General features: G+C 34.3%; 1 non-coding gene across 1 annotated transcript; it reads right to left on the bottom strand.

Moving 5' to 3' along the window:
• Window positions 1-7198: 7198 nt before the first annotated feature.
• On the bottom strand, window positions 7199-7306 carry LOC148573633 (small nucleolar RNA R71). Its single transcript, XR_015906236.1, has one exon. It is a non-coding gene; the product is annotated as a small nucleolar RNA R71 (small nucleolar RNA).
• Window positions 7307-7897: the final 591 nt, after the last annotated feature.

Consider the following 7897-nt stretch of genomic DNA (forward strand, 5'->3'; position numbering starts at 1 on the left):
ACCAAAATTCGAATTATCTTCATTTAAAAGTAAGTCTCAGAATCTAAATCATCTCAGAAGGTATATTTTCCCCCTTTTGGTTCATTATGATCTACTTCTTATGTGATTATCATAAATGATATTAAGTATAAAATTTCTTAATTGTGTAGTATGTTCTGCTTTAACTGGCCTTATGCTCCAATGGCATGATCTTCTACCATACTTAATCCTGCAAAAGCATTTTATTTTTACTTATTTTTTTCTAATTGATGGATACCCACATCCTCTAGGAAGAACTGTCTAGATAGTAAGTTTTCAGTGCCAACTATGCCTCTTTTCATTATTAAAGTCAGCTATATGAATGTGTTTTGAAAGTGATTAGAATTAGAAAGTAAATTAGATGTGTTCATTTTCTAAAGCCACCCTCTGGAGCATATATTTTTTTTATTTCAAGTGATTCATATTTTAATGTTTTAAAAAGACAATGTATGTCTCTGCATATAATACGCTGATGATTTCTATCTGGAATCAAACTTCATAAGTCAAAATATTAATTTGTTCTTTAAGTATAAATGCTTCAAGCACAGAAATTGCATGAAATTAGAGAAATGTAAATGGAAAAAAGCAACAAAAAGAGTACCAAAAGAAGTCAAAGAAGTAAAAAATGCTTAGCAACGGATAGGTATTGCAATAAAGAAGTGAAATTCATAAATCATTAATTCTTTTACAATATTTTCCCTGGCAGAGTTTTAAGGTCCATTCCAATAATGCTAAATCAAAAACTGTTGTTTATTAATATTTTAAAGTACTAAATTTGATTTGTTCCTTCTGTTTTTCTTACTTCATATGAACATCTAAATCTATGTTTTTTTCCATTGGCAAGTAGAAAGCCCACCAACTGTAACTCTTCACTGTAAGACCTTGGCAAAAGGTAACTATTTTTGTTTGGCTTATACTTTAATGAATGAAATTGTTGCAATGTCATTCACTAAAACCAAGACCAGTGCAGGTGGTATTTATAAGTATGCTGTTTTAGTTTCACTTTCATATTATTCCTTAGGTGTATTTCTTATTTTAAAGTACTAGAAGGTTGGTTTTATTGTCATAATCATCGGTGATAATAAGGGATTATTTCATGATAGGTGTCCTTGGTCTTTTATTACTGAAGCATAGTTTAAGTTAGTACCTTTTGTTTTCTATATCTTGTTAGTATAATATTCAAATTTCGAGAAATTTTCTGATGGTGAGGTGTGCTCCCTCAATTTAGAAATTGGTGCACAAAATAGGTTCTTTTCTCCTTCTCTCTATGAGGCTGAAACCAAAAAAATTGAAATAGAAATAAGTTCTGAAATAACCTTTTTTCTTCTTCTTGCAAGCCATTGTGAGATCTCAATTGTAACAGACTCAATGTACTTTATTACGTGATTATTTTAAAGCATGGGTGCTATTGAAACTTGAAAGAACTAGGTCAATTAAAGCCAAAATTCAATGATGATATGTTTAATTCGATAGGACGAAACTTTGGCGATGAAGTGTAATTCTTTCATGATGAGAGATTGGCATCAACCAGGTACAGTTATCCTTTCCCATGTCATTACTTTCTTATATTGTTGTGTAATTATCGCTAACTGATATGCTTGCAAGTTTCAATTTTACAGAAATTTTCTGCACCAGGTTGTCAGCCTCCAGCTGAAGAGATCGGTTTGATTTTTCCAACATACCACAATGCTCTTCAGCAGTCCTTAGTTTTTCAGCCCCTATTTCAATCTCTCTGTTCAATCGATCAGAAGTTTCATGGGAATGCAGAATTTCACTCCCCATTGTAGATATCTTCTCCAAGCACTGCTTGTATAGAAAAGCTACAGCTTCTTTCTCTTCATTCAGTTCAGCAAGACTTTTCCTCAGACTCTCAGAGATTTAGCTTCCATTTCTGCTCTTTCAATTTGCTCATTCAGCATCCTGCTATTCTCCTCAGTAAGTGCTAGCTTAGCCTCCAAGACAGAAATCTTTTCAAGGCATTTATTATATTGATAAAAACAAGCATCCTTCTCAACCTCCAATATGCCAAGTTCCTGCTTTAGATTTTCTGCTTCGGTTTCTGCTTTAGCAGCTCTCTCATCATGCCCCTTTGCATTTTTATATTTTCCATTTCTTTCACGTGTTTTGATTATGTACTTCTGCATGTGTTTTCATTTTAAGTTTTATATTTTCCATTTCATTTTATATTTTCCATTTCTTCCGTTCGGGCCAGCTGTTACATCGTCCTCTCTGCTGCGGTAATCACCAGTGTTTCTATCAATTTGTGATGGTATAATATGTCTTTGATTGGTGTTCTTACTGCATATGAAGGTTGTGCATGTTTCGATAATTGTAAGATGCTCCTCTGTCTTTGGATCAAATTTGGTAATATTTAAAGAGATGAGAAATTTGATCCAAGTCCTATCATGATAACGAATTTTTTAGTTTTCCTAATTACTCATGTCTCATTTTTTTATGAAATCCCACTCCATTATTTGAAGCTACGTCAGTGATTATAGCCCAATATGTGGTATTTACTTAGATTGTTAGAGATTTGAGTGTATTGCTAGTTTATATTTGAAAAGAATTTTCTCCTATGATCAATGAAGTGTGAAACTATAAGTAGTTCGTCTTGTGATTTGAATCTCTGAGACTTAATCAATAATCATCAAACTAGTCAATAAAAACCAGTAAATATGGTTAATACACCAATTAGCGTGGTATAAAATTGGGCTAATTAATTTTTCTTTAATGTGCGGCTCCCAGGGCTGTGGTAAAATACAGGAGCAGGATTTAAGTGGTAATTGGACTATTGTGACTGGATGTTATATATAATTTTAATGCCCAGCTTTTAATCCAAATCACTACTACTTGTAGTATATAATGACTTTAAACATAGATGTATATCCAGCTCACCCTATATAAATTACTGTATTAGTTTTGATATTGTCTTTTAAGATTGAATGCTAATCAAAATTAGTTCAAAGGCATTAATTCCTCAATTATTAATGTGAGTATATATCTTGTTGGCTGGGTCCATAATCCATATACACAACATTGTGCAAGAAAAGCTTGAATACCTGAGCAGAATAATCAAAGTACTTTTATTTAGTGCACTGCTGAAACCAAACATTATCTGATCACTTTGCAATGTTATTGAATCAATTTCACTTTAAGATTTGAGATTTGTGTGGTATAAATGACTGAATTCCCTGATTTTGATGGTTAATCTTGCTTCAGCTGTCATCTTTACTTGTGTTTGTTTATTAATTTCATGAACCAGGTGTTCCACTTGATTACTGATGAGCGGATAATTTGTACGCTTTTTGGCATTGTTTTTAGTATGTTTTTAGTAGGATCTAGTTACTTTTAGGGATGTTTTCATTAGTTTTTATGTTAAATTTACATTTCTGGACTTTACTATGAGTTTGTGTGTTTTTCTGTGATTTCAGGTATTTTCTGGCTGAAATTGAGGGACTTGAGCAAAAATCAGATTCAGAGGTTGAAGAAGGACTGCTGATGCTGTTGGATTCTGACCTCCCTGCACTCAAAGTGGATTTTCTAGAGCTATAGAACTCAAAATGGCGCACTTCCAATTGCGTTGGAAAGTAGACATCCAGAGCTTTCCAGCAATATATAATAGTCCATACTTTGGCCGAGTTTAGATGACGTAAAAGGGCATTGAATTCCAGTTCTACGCTGCTGTCTGGAGTTAAACGCCAGAAACAAGTTACAAACCAGAGTTGAACGCCAGAAATACGTTACAACCTGGCGTTCAACTCCAGAAAGAGCCTCTGCACGTGTAACATTCAAGCTCAGCCCAAGCACACACCAAGTGGGCCCCGGAAGTGGATTTATACATCAATTACTTACTTCTGTAAACCCCAGTAACTAGTTTAGTATAAATAGAACTTTTTACTATTGTATTAGACATCCTGGATTGTATTTGGATCCTGTGATCAAGTCTTGGTTACTCCGGTTCCCCTCTGGGGCCGAGACCAATGAACTCCATTATCACTTATGTATTTTCAACGGTAGAGTTTCTACACTCCATAGATTAAGGTGTGGAGCTCTGCTGTTCCTCAATGATTAATGCAAAGTACTACTGTTTTCTATTCAATTCATCTTATTTCGCTTCTAAGATATTCATTCGTACCTCAACCTGAATGTGATGAACGTGACAATCATCATCATTCCCTATGAACGTGTGCCTGACAACCACTTCCGTTCTACCTTAGATTGAATGAGTGTCTCTTAGATCTCTCAATCGGAATCTTCATGGTGTAAGCTAGAATGATGGAGGCATTCAAGAGAATCCGGAAAGTCTAAACCTTGTCTGTGGTATTCCGAGTAGGATTCAATGATTGAATGACTGTGACGAGCTTCAAACTCGCGAGTGCTGGGCGTAGTGACAGACGCAAAAGGAGGGTGAATCCTATTCCAGCATGATCGGGAACCTCAGATGATTAGCCGTGCCGTGACAGGGCATCTTGGACCATTTTCACAAGAGGAGGGGATGTAGCCACTGACAACGGTGATGCCCTTGCATAAAGCCAGCCATAGAAAGGAGTAAGACTGATTGGATGAAGACAGCAGGAAAGCGGAGGTTCAGAGGAATGATTGCATCTCCATACGCTTATCTGAAATTCTTACCAATGATTTACATAAGTATTTCTATCCTTCTTCTATTACTACATTTCGAAAACTACATAACTATTTTATATCCGCCTGACTGAGATCTACAAGATGACCATAGCTTGCTTCAAGCCGACAATCTCCGTGGGATTCGACCCTTACTCACGTAAGGTATTACTTGGACGACCCAGTGCACTTGCTGGTTAGTTATGCGAAGTTGTGAAGATATGTTTAGACCATGGTTCTGTGCATCCGTTTTTGGTGCCATCGCCAGGGAATCAATTTCGAACAATAATTCACAACCTGAGTAACAATTTCGCATACCAAGTTTTTGGCGCCGTTGCCGGGGATTGTTCGAGTTTGGACAACTGACGGTTCATCTTGTTGCTCAGATTAGGTAACTTTCTTTTTATTTTATTTTCAAAAATTTTTCAAAAAAAAAATCTTTCAAAAATTTCTCCTTTGTTTTCGAAAAAAATTTTAAAATAAAAATGTTTTAAAAAATTTTATAATTTTATTCAAAATTTTTAAGAATGAATTCTAGTGTTTCATGAAGCATGTGAAACTTGGCTGGCTGTAAAGCCATGTCTAAATTCATTTGGATTGAGGCTTCCAATTTGTTATCAAGAGCAAGCTAGTTGGTGCTAATCCACCTACTGCTGTTCATGATCTACCTGTTACATGCTAAAGCTTGGTTGGCTATTAAGCCATGCCTGACCCTTTGATTGGAGCTTTAGACTAAAGAGCATAAGATTCCTGGAATTCATCTTAAAAATTTTGGAATCCTTATTTTTCTTTTTTTCAAAATGATTTTCGAAAAAATTAAAGAAAATACAAAAAAAATTCATAAAATCATAAAAATCAAAAATATTTTTTGTGTTTCTGGTTTGAGTCTTGTTTTTCATATGCATTCTTGAATTCTTAGTGTCTAAGCATTAAAGAATTCTAAGTTTGGTGTCTTGCATGTTTTCTTTGCATTAAAAATTTTTCAAAAATGTGTTCTTGATGTTCATCATGATCTTCATAGTGTTCTTGGTGTTCATCTTGACATTCATAGCATTCTTGCATGCATTCATTGTTTTGATCCATAACTTTCATGCATTGCATCATTTTTTCTTGTTTTTCTCTCTCATCATAAAAATTCAAAAATAAAAAAAATATCTTTCCCTTTTTCTCTCTCAAAATTTCGAAAATTAGATTTGACTTTTTCAAAAATTTTTAAAATCTAGTTGTTTTCATGAGTCAAATCAAATTTTCAATTTAAAAATCTTATCTTTTTCAAAATCTTCTTCAAAAATCAAATCTTTTTCATTTTTTTTAGTTATTTTCGAAAATTTCAAAAATATTTTTCAAAAATATTTTTCTTAATTTTACATCATATTTTCGAAAATAACAATAACAATTAATGTTTTGATTCAAAAATTTCAAGTTTGTTACTTGCTTGTTAAGAAAGATTCAAACTTTGAGTTCTAGAATCATATCTTGTGATTTCTTGTGTATCAAGTCATTAATTGTGATTTTAAAAATCATATCTTTTTCAAAAATTTGATTTCAAAATATCTTTTCTAACTTCCTAACTTCTTATCTTCTCAAATTTGTTTCAACTAACTAACTAACTTTTTGTTTGTTTCTTATCTTTTTCAAAACGACCTAACTAACTCCCTCTCTCTCTAATTTTCGAAAATATCTCCCTCTTTTTCAAAATTTCCTTTTAATTAAACTAATTATTTTATTTTTTTTATTTGAATTTTCGAAAAACTACTAACCTTTTTCAAAAATTATTTTCGAAAATCACTAACCCTTTTTCAAAAATTATTTTCGAAATTTTTCCTCCCTCATCTCCTCCTAATTATTTATTCATCTACTAACACTTCTCTTCATCTCACATCACTGCTCCTATCCTTACCTGTGTGTTTGGATTCTTCATTCTTCTTCACCCCTATTCCTTTTCTTCTTCTACTAACAATAAGGAACCTCTTTACTGTGACATAGAGGATTCCTCTTCTTTTCTTTTTCTCTTCTCTTTCTTATGAGCAGGGACAGAGAAAAAGGCATTCTTGTTGAAGCTGATCCAGAACCTGAAAGGACTCTGAAGAGAAAACTAAGAGAAGCTAAATTACAACAATCCAGAGACAACCTTATTGAAAATTTCGAACAAGTAAAGGAGATGGCAGCCGAACCCAACAACAATAATGCAAGGAGGATGCTTGGTGACTTTACTGTACCTAATTCCAATTTACATGGAAGAAGCATCTCCATTCCTGTCATTGGAGCAAACAACTTTGAGCTGAAACCTCAGCTAGTTTCTCTGATGCAGCAGAACTGCAAGTTTCATGGACTTCCATCTGAAGATCCTTTTCAGTTCTTAACTGAATTCTTGCATATCTGTGATACTGTTAAGACTAATGGAGTAGATCTTGAAGTCTACAGGCTCATGCTTTTCCCTTTCGCTGTAAGAGACAGAGCTAGAATATGGTTGGACTCTCAACCCAAAGACAGCCTGAACTCTTGGGATAAGCTGGTCACGGCTTTCTTAGCCAAGTTCTTTCCTCCTCAAAAGCTGAGCAAGCTTAAAGTTGATGTTCAAACCTTCAGACAAAAAGAAGGTGAATCCCTCTATGAAGCTTGGGAAAGATACAAACAGTTGACCAAAAAGTGTCCTTCTGACATGCTTTCAGAATGGACCATCCTGGATATATTCTATGATGGTTTATCTGAGCTATCAAAGATGTCATTGGACACTTCTGCAGGTGGATCCATTCACCTAAAGAAAACGCCTGCAGAAGCTCAAGAACTCATTGACATGGTTGCTAATAACCAGTTCATGTACACTTCTGAGAGGAATCCTGTGAGTAATGGGACGCCTATGAAGAAGGGAGTTCTTGAAATTGATACTCTGAATGCCATATTGGCTCAGAACAAAATATTGACTCAGCAAGTCAATATGATTTCTCAGAGTCTGAATGGAATGCAAGCTGCATCCAACAGTACTCAAGAGGCTTCTTATGAAAAAGAAGCTCATGATCCTGAGAACCCTGCAATAGCAGAGGTAAATTACATGGGTGAACCATATGGAAACACCTATAATCCATCATAGAGAAATCATCCAAATCTCTCATGGAAGGATCAAAGGCCTCAACAAGGCTTTAATAATGGTGGAAGAAACAGGTTTAACAATAATAAACCTTTTCCATCATCCACTCAGCAACAGACAGAGAACTCTGAACAAAATACCTCTAATTTAGCAAACTTAGTCTCTGATCTA

The sequence above is a fragment of the Arachis ipaensis genome, chromosome B2 (assembly GCF_059453495.1).
Source record: "Arachis ipaensis isolate K30076 ecotype BB chromosome B2, ASM5945349v1, whole genome shotgun sequence".
Lineage (NCBI taxonomy): Eukaryota > Viridiplantae > Streptophyta > Magnoliopsida > Fabales > Fabaceae > Arachis > Arachis ipaensis.